This window comes from Acinonyx jubatus, chromosome E4 (assembly GCF_027475565.1).
Source record: "Acinonyx jubatus isolate Ajub_Pintada_27869175 chromosome E4, VMU_Ajub_asm_v1.0, whole genome shotgun sequence".
Classification (NCBI taxonomy): domain Eukaryota; kingdom Metazoa; phylum Chordata; class Mammalia; order Carnivora; family Felidae; genus Acinonyx; species Acinonyx jubatus.
The window spans coordinates 47,772,334-47,794,530 of NC_069395.1; the positions used below are offsets into that span (position 1 = coordinate 47,772,334).

The following is a 22,197-nucleotide window of genomic DNA, read 5'->3' on the forward strand; positions in this document are numbered from 1 at the left end:
ACATACTTTTTGGGTTAGTATTGTTAGTGAATCTGTTAAGATCTGAGACTTAACAAAGTTCAACTTAATAAGCACAAAAACCTGTTCCTTACCAGTCCACTAGGGGATACTCCAGTACTTAGAAAATCCACTTGCCACTATATGTAGTTTAAAAATTATCTCCCACTTAAATAAAATTATTACTCCCACTTGCTTACATGAAAAAAAGACTTTTAGGTCTGGTTTGATCTATTAATTTGACAATAATAGTCACGTGTGGAAGAACTTGCAGCATTTTTTTCAGCTTTTTAAAGGTATAGTTGACAAATTGGAATTGTATACAGTTGATTAGAACATCAGGTTGTATGTTTATATTTTGATGTATGCTAACAGATACCTGATGTTTTGATATACATATGCAACATAATGTTTTGATATATGTATATGTTGTGAAGTGAATACAATCAAGCTAATCAACATTTTCTTTTTTTGGTATGGGAAAAACTCTTAAGATCTACTCTCAGCAGATTTCAGGTACACAACACTATTATTAACTGTAGTCACCATGCTGTTCATTAGATCTCCAGAATTCATCTTGCCTGAGTGAAACTTTGTACTGTTTGACCAGCATCTCTTCATTTCCTCTCCCTCCCCAGCACAACCATCATTCTACACTCTCTCTGAGTTTGACTATTTTAGACTCCACAAATAAAGGAGGTCATGGGATTTGCTGCATTTTTAAAGTGTGGAAATTCACAGTGTGATTTTTTGGCCAGTTTTTCTGACGGTAATGCCTTGAGCTTATTTATGTGAGCGTGTTAGAAAAACTGGTTATTTTTGTTTCTTAGTATGGGAAAGTAAGGATTCCCATTTATTTTCTCAGTTGTGTTTTTCCTTGGAAAGTCAGAGAGGCTGATATATGGTTTGAGTTTGTTAAAATTTTCTCCATTGTATCATGTGTGTTCTTTTAGACCTTTAACTTAGAAATATGAACCATGATCTTAGGTACACATAACAGGATCATTCATGCTGCTACTAAAGGTAGTCAAGAGTTTAATATTATCTTGACTTCTTCCTGGTAATTTAAGTAGACAAAGTGCCATTAAATAATGCTTTAAAGAAAAATATATTAAAAAATTGACTTCTGTTTTTTAATTTTTTTTTAATGTTTATTTATTTTTGAGAGAGAGACACACTGCGAGCAGGGGAGGGGCAGAGAGGAAGACACAGAATGTGAAGTAGCTCCAGGCTCCGAGCTGTCAGCACAGAGCCCAACGCGGGGCTCGAACTCACCGTGAGATCATGACCTGAGCCAAAGTCGGACATTCAACCAACTGAGCCACCCAGGCATCCCGAGTTCTATTTTTAAAATAGCCAAGTTTCAAGAAATTTAGTCTTAGGAAAAAATTTAGTCTTTTGTATTAGGAAAAGGTTATCAGACTTAATGTTTCAGAAAATACTTCGGTTGACCAAAAATTTATTCTTTATTCTAGATAAATTCCTCATTAAAAAGTTTTTGTCTACTATATGAATGTACGAATTTTCTGCATAGCATATATTTAATATCTCTGTGCACATAGGTACTTACAGATTGGCTTATCAGATTTAACTCCTCAATTCACCTGATTTCTGCTATTTATACATACAACAAATGGCTGGAATCCTGTGCCATTGCGACAACATAATTTGGAAAATGGAAAGTCAGGCAGTCTGGGATAAGAATAAGTATTTTATTGTCCATTGAAAATAAACGAGGCATAAGAGTTACTCAGAATTTGTTTTAATTAGCGCTTAGGTGATAACTTTACAGGATATTCTAGAGATAACCGTGTTGGGTGGAAAGATTCCATTTGACATTCTAATAATACATTTTTTTGTTTTATCTCGGTCTCCCTAGCAAAATGGGGAAAGAGTAGAGAGTGTGTTGTGATAATTAGCTCTTTGGTTGTGCATCTGGATTGATGGACTGGCATGACTAGGATGCTAGCTGTTACATACCTGTGGTGTAGTGAGAGCCAGAATAGTCCTCTCAGCCATTTTTCATAACTAGTTCTATGACTACTGAGTCTGGTTAAGTTCCCTTCTGTATACAATACAATGACTAAATCAATAAATGAACGATGACTGGTTTGTGTTTTGTTATATTTTGACTATAGAGGAAAGGCAGAATTTCTGGTCCATAGAGTTATCACAGTTGCTGTTTTGTTTTTATACCTTTTTTGTTTGCGATAAATTATTTTTTTCTTTTAAAGAAAGGAAACAAAACAGAAGACCATTTATGGTGCTTTTGTGTAGGTCCAAACTGAATTTTATTTACTTACTTAAAGTATAGTTGAGCTTAATTTTTATATGATGGATTCCAATTGACTGTCAATTTTGTTTTTTCTAATTTCAGTTTAGGGAGTAATTAATTGTAATTTCAGGGGAGAAGTCGTGTGTGTGTTCGTGTGTGTGTTCGTGTGTTCGTTCAGTAGGCTCCACGCCCAGTGTGGGACTCGAACTCATGACCCTGAGATCAAGAGTTGCATGCTCTACTGACTGAGCCAGCCAGGCACCCCTGTGTTTTTTTTTTTATCTTAATACTAGTAGAGATTATTTAAATGATGGGGGAATATGTGTATATGGTTAAAATGATTTCATACAGCAGATTCAGCTTGTCTCATATTTTTAATATATAGGAGTTGGAAAAGTATGCAGCATTATCTGAACTTGAAAATTAAGAAGTACAGTAGTCTGTTACCTTACAGCTGGCAGAAATCAGTGCTTAGTTTTTCAAGTTGGGTTTATAATTCTCAAGTTGGCTTTAAGTCTATTATTGGTTCATGAAGGAATTCATTACTATCATGCTGGCTCCCCCCTCCCTGCTTTTTTTAAGTAAGCTCTGTGTCCAACGTAGGGCATGAACTCATGACCCTGACATCTATAGGAGTCACATGCTATGTGGACTGAGCTAGCCAGGCGCCCCTGGGTTTCCACTTTGAAAGTGACCTTCTTCATGTGTCCTTCATGCCCTGTTGAGAGGAGCACTGTTTTCCAGAGAACTGGGAGTGACTTCCTGGCTAAATAGGGGATTGGCTGTGATGATAAGGGATAATGGAAAGTGACTGAAAAGCTACTTCCACTTTTCCTTTTCCAGTGCTCTTCCCACCCATTCCCATTACCAGAGCTGGGACCTTAAGTTCTGGATGTACTGGAGCCTCTCCTGGAATATTTGTTAGTAACAAAGTTTCTGATAACCTTGTGCTTGGCACACAACTCTGTAATTAGTTAAAGGCATTATCATACTTACTGTTTGGCTCTTTTATCTTATGTGAATGAACTAACTAGTGAATGTAGTTAACAACTTCCTAGTGACAAGGTGATTGCTATTTAATAGAAGACTATGGGAACATTAAAGAAGGAACATATAACTTCTTCTGCCCTGAGAAATTCCTGAAGAATCCTATTAAAACATCCCAGAACCACATAAAGAATATCATATTTTTGCTACTAGTGTTCTATATCTTGAAAATGCAGGATTGGACTGGAACATTTTTGTAAATCCAGCAGTGATATTACTATTAAATTTTAAAATTTTATTAAAATTAAGAAAAAGCACATTAGTACAGTTCAGGATTTAAGTTAGCACGTTAATACAGTTAATGAAGTTATTAGCACATTAATATAGTGTTAACGCATTAATATAGCTCAAGATTTAAGAGGTATGTATTAAATTGCCCTACACCTCTCTCCCTTCAGCCACCCACTTCTCTTCCTTAGAGTCAAACGATATTCCCGGTTTAAATGACACTTTTAACATATATTATCTAAAGGATTTCTTTAGTATTTATGAATAATTAAAGTTGACAGCATGGCTTCTAGAGTCGTACATTTTGAATTTTCATTTACTTAGCAGTTAATGAGCACCAACCAGACACTTTGTTGGCACTGGGAATATGTTAGTGAACAAATGAAACTCCCTGCCTTCGTGGAGATTACATTGTAGTGGGTGGAGACAGGCACTCAGTGTTTATTTATTTACTACATCATGTGGAGAGGACTTATTTTTTTAATTAATAAGTTTATTTTTAAATTTACATCCAAGTTAGCATATAGGGCAACAACGATTTCAGGAGTAGATTCCAGTGATTGATCCCCAATATACCCAATCCTCATCCCAACAACTGTCTTCTTTAATGCCCCTCACCCATTTAGCCCATCCCCCCTCCTACAACCCCTCCAACAACCCTCTGCTCTCTGTGTTTAAGAGTCTCTTATGTTTTGTCTCCCACCCTGGTTTTATATTATTTTTGCTTCCCTTCCCTTATGTTCATCTGCTTTGTGTCTTAAATTCCTCATATGAGTGAAATCATATGGTATTTGTTTTTCTCCGACTAATTTCACTTAGCATAATATCCTCTAGTTCCATCCATGTAGTTGTAAATGGTGATGACTTCTAGGACAGACCAATAGGGGAGGTGCTGTTTTAGATAGAATGGTCAGAGAAATCCTCTGGTAGGGTAACATTTCAGCAGAGAATTGAATGATCTGAAGAAATGAGACTTAGGGCTTTCAGAGCAGCATTCTAGGAACAGGATCATCAAGGACAAAGTTTGGGAGAATATTTTCAAGGCAGAAGTATCCTTCTGGAGTGGCGGAGGTTAGACTGGCTAGAGAGGACTGACCTGGTCGGAGAGTGTTGGGAGATAATATATAGAAGGTAAAAGAAGGTAAAAGTTGCATGGGGGATGAGGGAGACTGCTGAGGGCCAGTTTATGGAAGGCTTGCATACCATCATAAGGAATTAGGACTTTATTCTGAGCAGGATGGGAATCTTGGACTGTGGGGGTTATATTTAAAAGGTTCAGTCTGACTTTGTGGAGAATAAACTCTTGGGGACAAGGATGAAAGCAGAGACAAGTTATGAGTCTAAAATAGCCATAGACTATGTAGCACTGTACTAGATACAGTGAGTTTTTATCAAATCTAGTTAAGAATCATTTCTCTCTGGGATTTGACTTCTACCACTGAAGAAAGGAGTAAAAAAGTGAATTGATAATGAGTACTTATATTTACAATTTTTTAAGATTTTATTTTTTTAATTAATCTCTATACCCAACCTGGGGCTCAAACTCATGACCCCGGTATTGAGTCACATGTTCTTCCTACTTAGCCAGTCACTTCAAGTATTTATATTTTTAAATGATAACTTTAGGGGGACACTTGGGTGGCTCATTTGGTTAATTGTCCCACTCTTGACTTGGGTTCAGGTCATGATCTCATGGTTTGTGGGTTCAAGCCCTGCATCAGGCTCTGTGCTGACAGCACAGAAGCCTGCTTGAGATTAATATTTATTCTGTCTCTCTCCCTCCCTCCCTCTCTCCCCCTCTCTCCCTCCTCCCCTCACTCCCCCATCTGCCCCTCCCCTGAGTGTACCCTCGCTCTCAAAATAAATAAACTAAAAAAAAGAAAAGAAAAGAAAAAAATGGTAACTTGAGGACTTAGAGTTAAATTCTGTAATCATTTAAATTTGTTTGTATAGATCCCCTAAGTATCACTTGCATCTTAAAGAAATGTGGTAAGATCCCAAAAGAAACTTCAATACCTTTTATAGTTATAGTATGCAATGAATTTTTTTCTTAGGCCTACCAAAAAAGACTGAGTGGCAGAGTTTTGACAAATTAAATATTGGGTGCTATTTTTTCCTCTCCACTTTTACTAGGTGACATTTTGAATTTGAAACTGGTTTGGTTTCTCCAGCATGTATCAATATTCTAAAAAGTATTTAAAAGTCAAAATTCTTAGACTTTAAGCAAGCAGGTTGCTAGTGGTGAAAACACATGGAATATAAAAAAATGTCAACATGTAAAATTTAAGTTTTGAATGACTGAATAATATGTGTGAATTTGCTAGCAAATGTCCTGTGTCTCTGATAGTGTGGAAATGAGTTGCATCATAGGAAATAAATCTGAAATTTGAGGACCTCAGAACTCTTAATATCTAATTAGGTGAATAGAGGCACTTTTTTTTTTTTTTTTTTTGGATTAGAGGCACTTCGAATCAAAAATGAAATCATGGATAGGGAAGGCATAAAAACCAGACGTAGTAAAGGTGTAGGAAATAGGCAAAATGATCACTGTGAAAGCATACTAAAATATAAATAGTGTTGGAAGGAGAAGAGGAATAGAAAATGAAAGATGAAAGGAAAGCCTAGCACACCGAGAGTTTAGGAAAACTTTTAAATAAGGAATTGCTGGATCCAGTCAAGTTTAGGGAGTGCGTTAAAATGACTAACGTACTCGAAAAGAACTCTGAAAATTAGTTCTAAAGCAATTTTACACATTGTGTAGTTGTATACTAGAAGGGCATCAATAATTTACTCTTAATTTCTATTAATTTGATCTGCTTGTCTAGAGTTCCTAAAATATGAAAACAAAATATGATATGCCTCAGTTATGATTCATGGAATCATAAGACTTTTGAGCTGAAATAACTTTAGAGTGATTTCTTCCCCGGCCCCTTAATTTTACAGGTTGGAGAAGTGGGAGCACAGTAGTAAATTCTCCTATCCAGTTATGATGGAGGAAAGATTAGAACTTAGGTCTTCTGACTTCCAGTTCAGTACTCTTCCCCAGTGTTTTTGCCTTAGGTTTGTTTTTTGTTGTAGTTTTTTGATTATTTAAATTATATATTACAAAGACAGCAGTTTTTTTGTTGTTGAATTCCTGTTTTGTGATTAATCAACTTGAGTGAGTGCTTTACACATTCATATAAAGATGCTCTTCTCCTTATATTGAGAAGGTAACAGCCTTGTGATTATCTGCATCTAAGTGAAAGTCGACCTGTTATCTAAACTTTTCTTTTCTTATTTTTTTTTTAAGGTAAAATAATATGTTTATTCGTTCCTGTTGATTATTTTAGTTCAAATTCAGGTCCACAGAGTTTGTGGGGTTTTTTTTTGTTTTTTTTTTTGTTTTTTTATGAAATTTATTGTCAAATTGGTTTCCATACAATACCCAGTGCTCATCCCAACAGGTGCCCTCCTCAGTACTCATCACCCACCCACCCCTCCCTCCTACCCCCCATAAACCCTCAGTTTGTTCTCAGTTTTTAGGAGTCTCTTATGTTTTGGCTCCCTCCCTCTCTAACCATTTTTTTTTCTTCCCCTCCCCCATGGTCTTCTGTTAAGTTTCTCAGCATCCACATAGGAGTGAAAACATATGGAATCTGTCCTTCTCTGTATGGCTTATTTCACTTAGCATCACACTCTCCAGTTCCACCCACGTTGCTACAAAGGGCCAGATTTCATTCTTTCTCATTGCCATGTAGTACTCCATTGTGTATTTAAACCACAATTTCTTTATCCATTCATCAGTTGATGGACATTTAGGCTCTTTCCATACTTTGGCTATTGTTGAGAGTGCTGCTATAAGCATTGGGGTACAGGTGCCCCTATGCATCAGTACTCCTGTATCCCTTGGGTAAATTCCTAGCAGTGCTATTGCTGGGTCATAGGGTAGGTCTATTTTTAATTTTTGGAGGAACCTCCACACTGTTTTCCAGAGAGGCTGCACCAGTTTGCATTCCCACCAACCGTGCAAAAGGTTTCCTGTTTCTCCACCTCCTCTCCAGCATCTGTAGTCTCCTGTTTTGTTCATTTTAGCCACTCTGACTGGCGTGAGGTGATATCTGAGTGTGGTTTTGATTTGTATTTCCCGGTTATCTAAACTTTTCAAACTTAATTGCCAGCCTTATGGTTGTGTTTATTGCTTCCTTATTTATTTTGTTTTGAATTCATATTTTGCATAGTTAAATTTATTTAGAAGTGAAGTATGCAAAGTGTAAGTGGAAATTTATCTGTTAAAAGCTTATAGAACCCAGTTGCCTGGGTGGCACAGTTAAGCTCCCAGGCTCTTGATTTCACCTCAGGTCATGATCTCAAGGTAGGTAAGACCGATATTGGGCTGTGCGCTGAAAGCAAGGAGTTTGCTTGAGATTCTCTCCCTTTCTCTCTGCCCCAACCCTGCACGCGTGTGCGTGTTTTCTCTCTCTCTCTCTTTCTTTCTCTCTCAAAATAAGTAAAAACAAACATTAAAAAAATAATAAAGCTTATTTTTGTAAGAAGTTCCAGTTTGGTTATATAGGCTATCTGATTTATGGAATATTTTACGACTTCCATTGATATTTTTTTGAGGTACAAATAACTGGAAGTAGATGATCATGGTTTTGCTGATAAAAATCTTTGGGACACTTGGTTTTAACATATAGCTAAGGATGTTTTTAGTACCATTTTAATTTGCTTAAGAGTTTAAATAGAGAAAATGGCTTTACAACTAACTTTTAAATTTTCTATAACTTTATCCCTAAAATCTTGTTGACATTATTATTTAGCAAGTGAAATTTTTACAGATGTGTAGACACAAATTTTATTAATTCATAACAAGCTACTTAGTTTCCAAAGTTTTGAGGTTATGAGGCTGTTAAAAATGGCTAAATTTTGATGCAGTAAATTTTCTTGTAAAAGCATACTTAAGAAAAAGATGACTGTAGTGGCCCCTGGGTGGCTCAGTTGGTTGAGCGCAGGACTCTTGATTTCAGCCAGGTCATGATCTGAGGGTTGTGAAATCGAGCCCCAAGTGGGGCTCCATGCTGCTCATAGAGCCTGCTTAAGATTCTCTCTGCCCTTTCCCCCCCTCTGGTGTGTGTGCGCTCTCTCTCAAAAAACAAACCCCCAAAAACTATAAATGTAATATATATCCTGTGTATCTTTTTGTTTTGTAAGTTTTACCTCAATTCTGAACTTAGTGTAGTTGTTTAAAAATACATTTTGGGGGGCACCTGGCAGGCTCAATCGGTTAAGTGTCCCACTCTTGATTTTGACTCCGGTCATGATCTCACAGTTTGTGAGATTGAGCTCTGAGTTGGGCTCTGTGCTGACAATGAGGAGCCTGCTTGGGATTCTCTCCCTCTCTCTCTGCCACCCCCTCTCTCAAAAGAAAGAAGAAAACATTTTTTGTGTGTGTGGATATATTTTAAATCACTGAATCTATCAGTTTCCCCTTTTGTAAATTGGGAATAATACTAGCACTTAAGTCACAGCGTTGTAAAGATTAAACAAGATACCATGTGTAAAGTGCTTGGCACATGGTAGATACTGGTTAAGAATGTAGATTTTCTCTTCAAGAAAACAAGTGGTGGATGACACTCGTGCTGCAGGAGGGCCCTAAAGCCCAGGTCTCTGCATTGGAAGGTCGGGACAGGGTATCTGGGGTAGAGGCGGGCACATGGGGCTCCTGCAGTCAAGGCCAATGACAAGGAGTCAAGGACATGAAGATAAAGTCCCTGGAGGAGATCTCTTCTCCCTGCCCATCAGGGAATCTGAGATCATTGACTTTTTCCTGGGGACATCCTCGGGATGAGGTTTTGAAGATTATGCCTGTGCAAAAGCAGATCCCTGCTGGCCAGTGAGCCAGCTTCAAGGCATTTGTTGTCATCGGAGATTACAATGAATGTGTTGGCCCAGATGTTAACGTGCTCCAAGGGGGTAGCCACTGCCATCCATGGGGCCGTGATCCTGGCTAAGCATTCCATCATACCAGTGCAGCGAGGCTCCCAGGAGAGCAAGATCGGCAAGGCCCACACTGTCCCATGTGGGGTGACTAGCTGCTGTAGCTCTGTGCTTGTGCGCCTCGTTCCTGCCCCTAGAGGCAAGGGCATTGTCTTAGCCTCTTTGCCCAAGAAGCTGCTGCTGATGGCCGGTGTGGATGACTGCTGCACCTCGGGCAGGGGTTGCACTGCCACCCTGGGCAACTTTGCCAAGGCCCGCTTTTTTTTTTTCTTTTTTTCTTTTTTGGCCAAGGCCACTTGTGATGCCATTTCCAAGACCTGCAGCTCTCTCACCCCAGACCTCTGGAAAGAAACTGTGTTCACCAAGTCTCCCTATCAGGGATTTATTGTCTTGTAAGGACCCACACCAGCATCTCCGTGCAGATGACCCAGGCTCCAGCTGTGGCCACCACATAGTTTTATATAAGAAAAATCAGTGAATTAAAGCCTGGAAAGAAACGAAACAAAACAAGAATGTAGACTTTCTGAGTTAATATCCCAATTTTGCCACTTACTTAATTGTATGACCTTGTAAAAGTTATGTAACCCTTCTTAGCTTCCTTTGTGCCATCTTCTTGAGTCTTCCATACAGGAAGCTTATGTTTGCAGTGGAATCATTTTTTTTTTAAGCCCGTTTCCTGCTCAGAGATGTGGGGATCCAAAGGGCAGTTTTCATTTTGCATTGTATCTGTCTTTTTAGTTCAACCTGGCAGTATTTCTGCTAGTACAGTTTTTGTGATAGGAGTTCTAGTATTTTCATATGTATTTCATATGCTCAGGAAGTGAAGTAGTAGAGACGGGGAGAAGGGAAGGAAAGAAGCTGATGATACGGTAGAGAAGAGGAGAATTTCTGGAGCTCATATCATTGAGTTGGTGGTAGGGATTGGAGCTCGTGCACGAGGGAAGGGATTGGATGGTGAAAAGAACAGATAGTTCATTTATTATAACAGGAAGGAAGGCAGAGCACGTAGGTGCACATAGATTCTGATACTGTTGGTGGATGTGATAATTCCTCGAAATCCTCTTCTGATGGCTTTAATTTTCTAGCAAGTCGTCAGCTGAGAGTGAGAAGGGGCATGGAAGAAGGCGTTAGAAGTTTGAGAAGAGAGGAGAGAACGTGTCATTGTTAAGAGAAGTGGGAGAGTGAATGGGCTTGGGAAACAGAATGCCAGGCCGAATTCAGGACTCATTTGAGGTTAAAGGTCATGAGTTAAAAGTGGGGGCAGTCAGCTTGGTTGTGTGCCCTCTCCTTTAGTAATAGGGGAATGGACAGAGAATTGAATTTAAGCAGGATTGTGGTTTTGCAAAGTGAGTATCTACAAGTGAGAGAGGAGCGAGTGATCATAATGATGGATCATGGAACTTAAACTGGGTAAGGAGAGAAGAGAGGACTTCCAGGGGTGAGGGAGAGTGAAAAGATTGTTAGGTTAGTAGGTTTAAGGTTCTGGTGGGATCAACTGTGATGGCAGAAGTTCATGTATGAAAAGGAAGGAGCTGCTAGTAGGATAGAACATATATTCAAAAGTGGTTGCATAAAATTGAGATTATTGAGAAAGGGGCATTGTAGTGTGTGGCTGGGGTAGGGTTACATTTATTTCTTTGATCTTCACGAAGTTCATTTAGTTCTTTGATCATACAGCAACTGTGTGATGTAAATAGTGTAAGCATCATTATTCATGTTTTATGGATGAAAAAAACTGAAACTCAGAGAGGTTGGACAGTTGCCCCAAGATCACAAAGCTAGGACTCAGACTCTATTATTCTAATTCTCAGTATTCACTCCTATACCATACTATATCAATTTTCTGAAAGTTAGTGACCTGTTACCCTCTCTTTGAAACTAAAGAGCAACCTCAAATCAAGACTTTTAAGAAATGTACAAGAACAAAACTGTTTTGCTCTTCAGAAATCTTTGGAGACTTTGGGATAGGGGTGATGTTGAGGAGTTCATTGCTTCTGTTATTATCTAACTGACCTTATTAAACACACATACAAACACACACACTAGAGGCTTAAATGTGACAGTTTTGTTTAAAATCCCGTATATAAGGAGACTGAAGGTGGGTGGGGGACAGGACAAATAGGAATGTACTATTCTTTCAGCAGCATGCCTGGACAGACAGCTGTGCTGTCAAATGTGTCTGCTCAAATCCATGTACATTCTTTATGGTGGCAATTTGCACCATTGCAAGTCTCTAGGAAAGCATCGTTGGCTATTGGATAATGTCCATTTGGGATAGGATTGTCTCCTCTCCCCCAGTAAGATAGTAATTATGCTTTTTCTTTGTGTCCTTATACATTTGGCTTTATGTTTGTGGTAGACTTTGAAGAGTTCTTCAAATGTGAAGGAAGAATGAAGGAATTATAATTAAATATAATATGAACTTATATTTACCATTTTGAATGTTTGCCAGAGTACAAAAATAGGATGTCTAAATTTCAGATTATTTATTTATTTATTTTTTAATTTGCATCCAAGTTAGCATATAGTGCAACAATGATTTCAGGAGTAGATTCCAGTGATTCATCCCCTATGTATAACGCCCAGTGCTCATCCCAACAAGTGTCTTCCTTAATACCCCTTCCCCATTTAGCCCATCCCCCCACCCACAACCCCTCCATCAACTCTGTTCTCTATATTTAAGAGTCTCTTATGTTTTCTCCTCCTCCCTGTTTTTATATTATTTTTGCTTCACTTCCATTATGTTCATCTGTTTTGTGTCTTAAATTTCTCATATGAATAAAGTCATATGATATTTGTCTTTTTCTGACTAATTTCACTTAGCATAATACCCTCTAGTTCCATCCATGTAGTTGCCAATGGCAAGATATCTTTTTTTTTTTTTAATTGCCGAGTAACATTCCATTGTATATATATATACCACATCATTGGGGCGCATGTGCCCCTTCAAAACAGCACACCTGTATCCCTTGGGTAAATACCTAGTAGTGCAATTGCTGGGTTGTAGGGTAGTTCTATTTTTAATTTTTGGAGGAACCTCCATACTGTTTTCCAGAGTGGCTACACCAGTTTGCATTCCCAGATTAATGTTGTTTTCAGGCTTTCTGTTCCTAATTTTTCTTTCTTTTTTTTTTTAAAGTTGTTTTCAATTGTGGCAAAATATACACAACATCAAACTCCTCGTCTTCTCAGATAATGCTTTAATATACTCAGGTATATTTTGTTCATATAATATTGTGTTTAAAGTAGGAGTAGTTTTTTGCAACTATGTGGATGGAACTGGAGGGTATTATGCTAACTGAAATTAGAGACAAAAATCCTATGACTTCACTCATATGAGGACTTTAAGAGACAAAACAGATGAACATAAGGGAAGGGAAACAAAAATAATATAAAAATGGAGGGGGACAAAACAAAAGAGACTCATAAATATGGAGAACAAACTGAAGGTTGCTGGAGGGGTTGTGGGAGGGGGGATGGGCTAAGTGGGTAAGGGGGAATAAGGAATCTACTCCTGAAATCATTGCTTCACCGTATACTAATTAATTTGGATGTAAATTAAAAAAAAGTTAAATTATAAAAAAATTAAAATAAAAAAAAGAAACCTGATTTAGTAACTCAAAAAAAAATAAAATAAATTAAAAAAAATAAAGTAGGAGTAGTTTCCTGCGGATGACCCTTACACCCTTCGGCCAGCAGAACTTTCCTTTCCTATCTGTTACCAATCTTCTGTCTCCTACTCTACTGAAACCTTTTACCCCAGTAGAATGGAGTCTCATGACAGAACAGGAGGTGGAGAAGTGGTAGACCTTCGCAGCTGATGCTCCCTCCTACAGTATCTGTGAAATGTGGGTCGTATCTGTTCCTTTCTTCCTTTTGCTCTAGAGCGTTCATGCCAGCTCCTCAGGGAGAATGTGTAGGAAAGCCTTCGGCTTGAGTGATACAGCTCTGATCTTGTGACTTCCTTAAGAGCTTTCATTCATTTCTTACCATCTTCAGGGTGAGGTCTAAAGTCATTAGCAGAGCATCATTCAAGGCTTTCATGGTCTGGTGCCTGCCTAATCTCATACATGTTCTCTAGGTTCCAGACATACTAAATAAAACACATGCAGTTCCCTAAATACGGTTTGTGCCTGGCACATAGTAGATAGTCCAGAAATATTTCTGGAGAGAGAGAGCGTGCACGACTGAGCGTGTGTGTGTGTGTGTGTGTGTGTGTGTGTCGGTGTATATAAGTTGTACTCTTTTACATGCTTTTATTCCACAGCTACCTCTTTAAGACTCAGGCCAAGAATCCTCTATCAGTAGGCCTCTGCTTTTGTCTATACTAGTAAGCACTCCTGCTCTGTGATGTCAAAACATTCAGGCCACATCACTGTATATGATAGCTGATTGACTTCTTGATTTCTCTCGTTAGCATGTGAGATGCTTGAGGGCCAGGGACCATGTGTTATTTACCTTAGTACCCTGTAACTCTTCTATTCTTCATAGAGTTTCATATTCATGTTCTTCATTTTTTGTTACTAAAAGCCTTTAAGTTAGCTGTTGCTTTTGTTTTCTGATGTTTACATTATATAATGTTATATATTCAATATTCCTGACCTTTTAATTTCATTTCTTAGCCTTCCCCAGTGAAAATTACATGGACGCTTAACTTGTGAAATAATCAGTATTTTATTTATTTTTTTAATCAGTGTTTTAACAAGTGTATATCATACATCATAATTAGCATAATGCTTATTATAGGATTGGGATGTTGGGTAGGATAATTAGAATTGCACACTTCATTTCCTGCAGAGGAATTATCTGAGCACTTTAAATAGTTAAGATTATATAAGCCTATCCTTCTAGATCAGTACATTTGAGTTTGCACGTTTTAAATTGGTGACTTATTAAATTGTTGTTACTTAAGATGTAACTATTGTTAGTGCATTTGTGTTTCCTAATTTCCACTCTTTTATCAGTGTTGCTTTTCTTTCTCAGTCTTAATGTCAACAGTTGTGTCATTCCTTAGAATTAATGACATAGTTGGTGACACATTATTTGTTTATAGGAGAAGGCTTTATTTTAAATGTTCTTCCTTTTTAGAGTCCAGAATCTTAATCATTTTACCAGAAGGTTTACTCTCTCATTTGGGTGAAACAGTAGATAAAGAGACTGTAAGCATACTAAATAAACATGGGTTGATTTTTGGGGGGCATGAACCTAAGTACAATAAAGATTTATCATATAGGGGCAACTGGGTGGCTCAGTCAGTTAAGCATCCAAGTCTTGATTTTGGTTCAGGTCATGTCCTCTTACAGTTTGTGAGATGGAGTCCCATGTTGGGTTCTGTGCTGACAGCATGGAGCCTGCTTGGGATTCTCTTTCTTTCTCTCTGTCTCTCTCAAAATAAATAAATAAACTTAAAAAAAAATTATATAAACACTGTGACACCCCAAATTAATTAAAAAAAAATTTTTTTTTAAGTAGGCCCCACACCCAGTGTGGAGCCCAGCGTGGGGCTTGAACTCACAACCCTGAAATCAAGACCTGAGCTGAGATCAGGAGATGGACGCTTAACCAACTGAGTCACCCATTTTATTTGGTTGTATTAAATTAAAAAAACATTTTTTTAACATTTATTTGAGAGAGAGAGAGAGAACGAGCGAGCAGGGGAGGGGCAGAGAGAGATGGAGACATAGAATCCAAAGCAGGCTCCAGGCTCTGAGCTGTCAGTACAGAGCCCGACATGGGGCTCAAACTTACAAACTGTGAGATCATGACCCGAGCTGAAGTGAGACGCTTAACCAGCTTAGCCACCCAGGCACCCTAAGGCCTTTCTAACAATTTTTTTTCCTGTTGTAGGCCGACTTTTCCATGGCAGACCTACCTGCCTGCAGCAGATAAGTTTTTATGGGATCACTCTTTTAAAACATTTTTGTATTGTTGGAACATTTATGTAACATCTGTCATTTTAATCATTTTTAAGTGTACAATTCAGTGGCATCAAGTACATTTACAGTGTAATGCAGCTATCACCACTATCTACTTGCGAACCTTTTTAAACAACTCAAACAGAAAATGTGTCCCCATTCCTCTCTCCTCAGTCTCTGGTTACCTCTAATCTACTTTCCTTCTTTAAGAATTTGCCTATTCTAGATATTTCACATAAGTGTGTTTAGTTTATTCCACTAGCACAGTGTTTTCAAGGTTCACTGTGTTATATAGCATGTATCAGACCTTTGTTCCTTTTTTTTTTTTTTTTAATTTAAAGTTTTGTTTACTTAAGTAATCTCTGCACTCAACAGGGGGTTTGAACTCACGACCCCAAGATGAAGTCAGCATGCTCTTCTGACTGAGCCAGCCAGGCGCCCCAGAACTTCATTCTCCCTGAGGTTAACTGTAGTTGGAAGGGGATGGTATGTCATGACTATTCTTGGAACTTGATTTGGCTGTTAACTGTGCTTCTCTGGCAGAAGCCAGAAGGGTTGGGTTGGATCTCAGGGCATCTTTGGAATAATCAAGATGCTTAGGGTAGCAGCTTGGCTTGCAACCAGAGTTCATTCCTCTTACAGTGTTTTTCTTTGTTTGTTTGTATGATTGATTGATTGATTTTTAATCTCTTACAGTGTTTTTAATCCTTTTCTTGTCAGGAACAGAAATCTCCTTACTAGTCTCTCTCTTCCCCTGGGCTAGGCTAGGGTGTGAAATTAAAGCTTATTTTTTCTATTGGCATGCTGACTCCTAAGCTTGGCTTATCAAAATCAGAGTTTTACTTCTAAAAAATGCTCACCTGCTTGTATTTTTCTTAGGACAGGAACATGTAACAACAGTAAAAATTAAAATTGGCTGCTGTTGGGGCGCCTGGGTGGCGTAGTCGGTTAAGCGTCCGACTTCAGCCAGGTCACGATCTCGCGGTCCGTGAGTTCGAGCCCCGCGTCAGGCTCTGGGCTGATGGCTCAGAGCCTGGAGCCTGTTTCCGATTCTGTGTCTCCCTCTCTCTCTGCCCCTCCCCCGTTCATGCTCTGTCTCTCTCTGTCCCAAAAATAAATAAACGTTGAAAAAAAAATTTAAAAAAATTGGCTGCTGTTAATAACAGCCTTATTACTTCTGTTTTTTTAAATAGTACTTCACTCTCCCAGATACTTGCCCTCATCTCCCAAGTGGAATACTCTCAGGATTTTAAAAAACTCTTATGCATATAATTAAAAAGGAGTGATTATTGATCTTGATTAATTTGTTATAACTTCTTTTGATTGTAGAGACTGTGGTAGGAGTTTGTGTAGCCTGGGATCTCCTTTATTAATTTACTTCATCATTCCCTTTCGTCAGCGTGTATTTGTTACTGCCTGGGGCATGAGCTCACATTCCCACTTACTGGACTTACAAGACCGTGGCATGCCAGACAGTAGTAAAACTTCCTAGCATATCTGTCTGCTAGGAGACTAAAATTAAGAGTTAGTTGTTTATTCCTTTAGGACATCCATTTAAGGAGAATAGTTCCTGCCATTCTAGCCCACTCCTCAAATAGCTAATTCATTTCTTTTAGGTAGCTTCACACTTGTCTGTGTTAATATTCTAAATACGCCACCAAATATTTATTAAGTTTCTGCTATTGTGAAACAGTCTTAGCACTGGAAGTCTGGTTTCTACCAGCTTCAAGTGACTGCTGATGGCTTTTCTTCTTCTGAGTAGGACAGGGCACAGGAGGCCAATTCAGGGGGCGTCCAGGGAATAGGGTCAAGAAGCTAGGTGAACACCTTGCAGCCTGGACTCACATCCTGTCCCTCTTTATTTTCTCTCTCTGGCTTTGACATCCTTCATTTTCTTGCTGCTGTGGCCACGTAGGCTTTCAACTTTGCCAGTCTGTGCCCAAAACAAACCAATACAAATCCATCTCCTATCTTTTTTCATCTTCCTGAGATAAAAAATGCTCTAGAAAGTTCACAGGGAGTAACAAAAGGTTCAGGCACTAACATGACAGGGATAATCTAAGAAGGTTCTAAGCCTTCTTTCTCCTTTTTGCTTAGAACTGGTAGACAAGTTGAAGGGTATGAAGTTAGAGAAGGTTTTAAGACTGCACTGTGGACTGAATGAAATGATATTCATATATGAAAGTATTTCAGACCAGTTTTCAAGTGTACATACGGATGTGGAAATTTCCGGGGACGGTATCAAAGAGGAACTATAGTATTGGAAAGGCTTTGCATCTCATCTGTCTGTAAGTATAGCGATAGGGTAAACTTTTTCCTGATCCAAGGTGAGGAGGTAGGAGAAGGGGAGGGAATCCTGTGTTGCCAGGGCATGCAGGGAGGGAGAGGGAAAGTCAGAGGGAAAGAAAGGAAGAGAAACCGTTAGGGGTAAAGGGAGGCTCTGCGACTGTTTTTACGGCATATACATAGGTCAGTCTGTACAGAATGTGAATTTTTTTTTTCCTTCACATAAAATTTGAGATGCACATACATACACACAATAAGGGGAAACTGTAATAAAAATGCATGTTTGCCAGTACGCTTTTTTTTCTCATAGGTAACAGTATGCTTCAGGGTTTTTTCTGAGAGTGTCATTGTAGTTTATACTTAAAAAAAAAAAAACATTTATTTGTTTTGCTTTTATGTAGTCACATTCACTTAGTGTTCAAATGTCATTCTTTGTCAGTTATTTGGATTGATATCCAGGTAAGACCTATTTGTTACAATGATATATTTAATAATCGATATAATTATTTAATGATAAACTGTCTAATAGAACTGATATGTATCTCAGATCTCTGATCTGTGGGTTCTTTACCTTCATTCTTTGTTTTGCGCAAAGGAAAGGGTTATTATTTCTAAAAAGCCATTAAAGCCTTTTGTAGCTTTAAAATTTGTTACTCTAATTATATCAGCTGTTTCCTAGAACATGCTTTCAAAGTATTTCCTAATGGTTTTGGAAGGATGCACATGGAAATTTTTCTTAAACTTTTCTTTATAATTTATGATTTTTAATAGTTTCTAAATGTCCAAATGGGGCTTGCTATATGCATATTTTACACTACAAATTTCCTCATGATATTCTGGGTAGACATTTGTCTACCCTGTCAATTTAGTATCTTCAATGGAGATTTGTTTGCTATATGGCTAGAGTTAAAACAGAGTTAGCAGGGCACCTGGGTGGCTCAATTGGTTAAACGTCCGACTTCAACCCAGGTCATGATCTCAGTTGTTCGTGAGTTTGAGCCCTGTTTCAGACTCTGTCCTGACAGCTCAGAACCGGGAGCCTCCTTCGAATTTTGTGTCTCCCTCTCTCTCTCTCTGCCACTCCCCCACTTGTGCTCTCTCTCTCTTTCTCAAAAATAAAGAAACATAAAAAGAAAATAAAACAGCTAGCCTGTACGTCTGTCTAATCAGAAAAGAATACGCTTTATGACATGATTGGAAGAAAACCAGCAGTGTTTTTCTGCCTCCTTGTTAACGCTTAAAATTCTTTGGGGAAATTTCTCTTATTTTTAACTGTGTAACCTGTTAAAACATAAATATTACTATGTAGCTTTTGGGCAGGGTGGGATTCAGTGCCATTATTCTTTGTAAATGTTATTTATCAGGTTATCTTTAAATTTCATAGATTATCTTTAAATTCTAAGGCTCTAGAGCACAGTTGTTTGGCAGACCTTGCTTAGAGGAGTAAACACCTTTAGCTCTTTATTTATTAAAATAAGTGGAATCTAGTCTCTTCCTCCTATTACTACCTTCCAATCAAAGATAAAATAACTTCAGCTCTTTAGATAGAAAAAGACTGATTTGGGACAGTCTATATGTGCATTCATGTATATGTGCACACAGAGTAGTTACATCGTGAGGGGTTAAAGTCCTTGGCAGCTGGGAAGACAGGTCGGGAAAGGAGGGTACCTGCCTGTCAAGGCCTGCTTCACCATCTTCTCTAGGATAAGACCTGGTTAAGGAGTTAACCTTGTCTTGAAGTGTAGCATATACCAGCTTTTAATTCTCATCTATTTGAAAATGCAGATTACCTATTATTATTTTTAAGTTGAATTAATTTGTTTTTCACTTTGCCATGAAATCTTTTGAGTTTTAACTCTGTGATCAGTTTTAGTGAGGAGAAAAGTATTTGTGGTTTCTGTTGGGATTTTTTTCTTGGGGAAATAACATAGCAATCAATAAGGGGCATTTGTGACCAGTGGTACTTAGGCTGATGATTTTATTGTTCCTTTTTTAGAAATGAGAGAATAAATTATGCAGGACTGGTCTGGGCACATGAAAACATGAACATAAAAACTCATTCTTTGAAGTTTCACAGAGTTCCTTCCCGAATTTTATTTCTCTTTCATTGTAGGTAAGGTGTAGCATAATTAAGTACGTGTTGTACTTCCTAACAGTGTGAAATGAACTTAGTCTATATCATCCTCTATGAGTGTTGTGGAGAAACTTAAGTCTTGATTGCAGTAAACTATGAGTCAAGGAGTTTATTAACCAGCTCAAGATTGATTGACTTGAATATATTATTTGGCCCACAGAGTAGATTTTACTATTGTTTATTGGATATTTTGCGCATTATTAGTATTACTAAATGAACTTGAATTTGGCTAAAAATTTGAAGCCTCCATAACTGGGGTAGTAAGTCATGCTAGTTAGTGTCATAGTGGTTTTCTTCAAACTTTGGTGTTCACATATTTCCTCAAAGGACTTATGAAAGATCTAGGTGAGAAGAGGATGTGGCCATGAAGGGATAGCATGAGGGGGATGATTGTTCTGTATCTTGTGTGTGTGTTCTGTATCTTATAGAAACAGGTGTTGATTACATGAATTTGTACATGTATTAAGATTCATAGAACTATACACCAAGAGAAAGAAAGTAGCTGCTCTCTTGCACGTGTTTTGGGTCATATCAGAAACCAGTTTCATCATAAGTTTAAATAATTGCAAATTATATAATTTTTTGTATTTTATAAATAGCGACATTTTAAAATAAAACATCATTATTTATTACTTATTAGTTACTTACGTTTCAGAGAGAGAGAGAGAGCATGCGAGTGAGCACGTGCATGGGAGAGGGGTAAAGGGAGGGAGTGAGAGAATCCCAAACAGGCTCCATGCTCAGTGCTGAGTCTGATGGGGGGCTCGATCCCACAAGCCTGGGATCACGATCTGAGCCAAAATCAAGAGTCAGATTATCAACCAACTGAGCCACCTAGGTGCCCCTAAAGCAAAACATCATTTTAAAAAATGTATCTAGGAATCTAAATACTGTAGTGATTCATCATTACCATTATCCATTATTAGCATTATTTTATGAAGTATATAAACAGGCTCTTTTTTAACAGCTGAAAGTTGGAAATTACTCCTGTTTTTCTTTGAATTTGTGTTTCTATTCCACTTTCCTCATGGAAGTTTATCCTAATGTATTTTGACCACCTAAATACCATGTCCTAGTTCTCTTCATCTACGACAGATATATAAATTGAAATTATTTTCTTTTTAGTTTCTCTGTTTAAAACTTTTTATGATTGATTTAGGATTTTAACCTACTGGCACATAACCACAAAACAAGTAAGTATATATTTTGATAATTAAAAGTAAAATTTGGTTCAAAATACATTATATCAGTCATTGCTGCAAAAATGCTATATAATAAATAATCTGGATCTCAGTAGCTTAAAAACGGCATTTCCTTTTTTTCCTTCTCATCAGTGTCTGGGTCAGCTGGGATTTTGTTGATCCCAGCTGAGCTTGCCTAGGTTCAGTGAGATTTGGCTCTGTGCCCACAGGTCTGCTCTGCATGTCCCACAGTCATCTAGTGCAGACAGCAGGAACACAAGAAGTGTGAGAAACAAACACACATGAAGGCTATTAAAGTCCCAGCTCCAAATTGGCATACTGCCCACACTGTTGGGCAGAGAAGGTTACATGACCAAGCCCAGCATCAGTGGGGAAGGGAAATCTACTTTGCCTATTCCAGTGGTAGGTAACCGCAAAGTCTTTAGCCAAGGATATGCATTATAATTCTATAATAGTGAGGAACTGAAAAATTTGGAACAATAATCAACTTCTTTTGTGCATTTTTTAATGAGATGTTTTTTCTTGTGTCTGTGGATGTTATTTACTGGAACGAGACACTGGATTGAGATCTGAAGCAGTTGGAGTTAGCCAGGCAAAGTGGGAGTGGGGACCATGGGCAGAAAATATTTGGGGCCAAGGGAATAGTATTTGCCAAAATAAGAGACAATCTGTGCAACAAGAGTTGAGTATGTCCAAAGCATAGTGTGAGAGGCCAGGTGTTTATCAAAAAAGAGAATGGGCAGGAGAGGTAAGGCCTCAGTCACTGTGAAAGAGCCTTTTATGCCATGTGAGGGAAATTAGGCTTTAACTTGAATGCAATGGAGAAATCATTGGAATGTTTTAAACAGAGTATGTTGTGATCAGATTTTCTTGTGCTCAAGAAAAAAAAATCATCTTGGTTGTATATCCATATTATAATGATGTTAGAGAAGTCCAGAGGTGGAGAGACCAGTGAGGAAACCATTGCAAAGACCTACGTGAAAAATGAAGATGGCCTAAACAAAAGGAGTGGAGTTAGGGCTGGAAAGAGATGGTAAGCCATAGAAGAACTAATTTGAAGTATTTTCAGCCAGTGAGTACATTGGTCACATTCTCTCATCTATATATAATTTTGATGTTAGAACAAGGGCAATG

General features: G+C 38.1%; 1 protein-coding gene and 1 pseudogene across 4 annotated transcripts in view; both read left to right on the forward strand.

Annotated features, from left to right (window-relative positions):
• The window catches only part of ABL2 (ABL proto-oncogene 2, non-receptor tyrosine kinase), a 111,819-nt gene that overhangs the window by 30,157 nt on the left and 59,465 nt on the right, over positions 1–22,197 (forward strand). The window lies entirely within an intron of this gene.
• On the forward strand, positions 2,785–13,178 carry LOC128313044 (40S ribosomal protein S2-like; annotated as a pseudogene).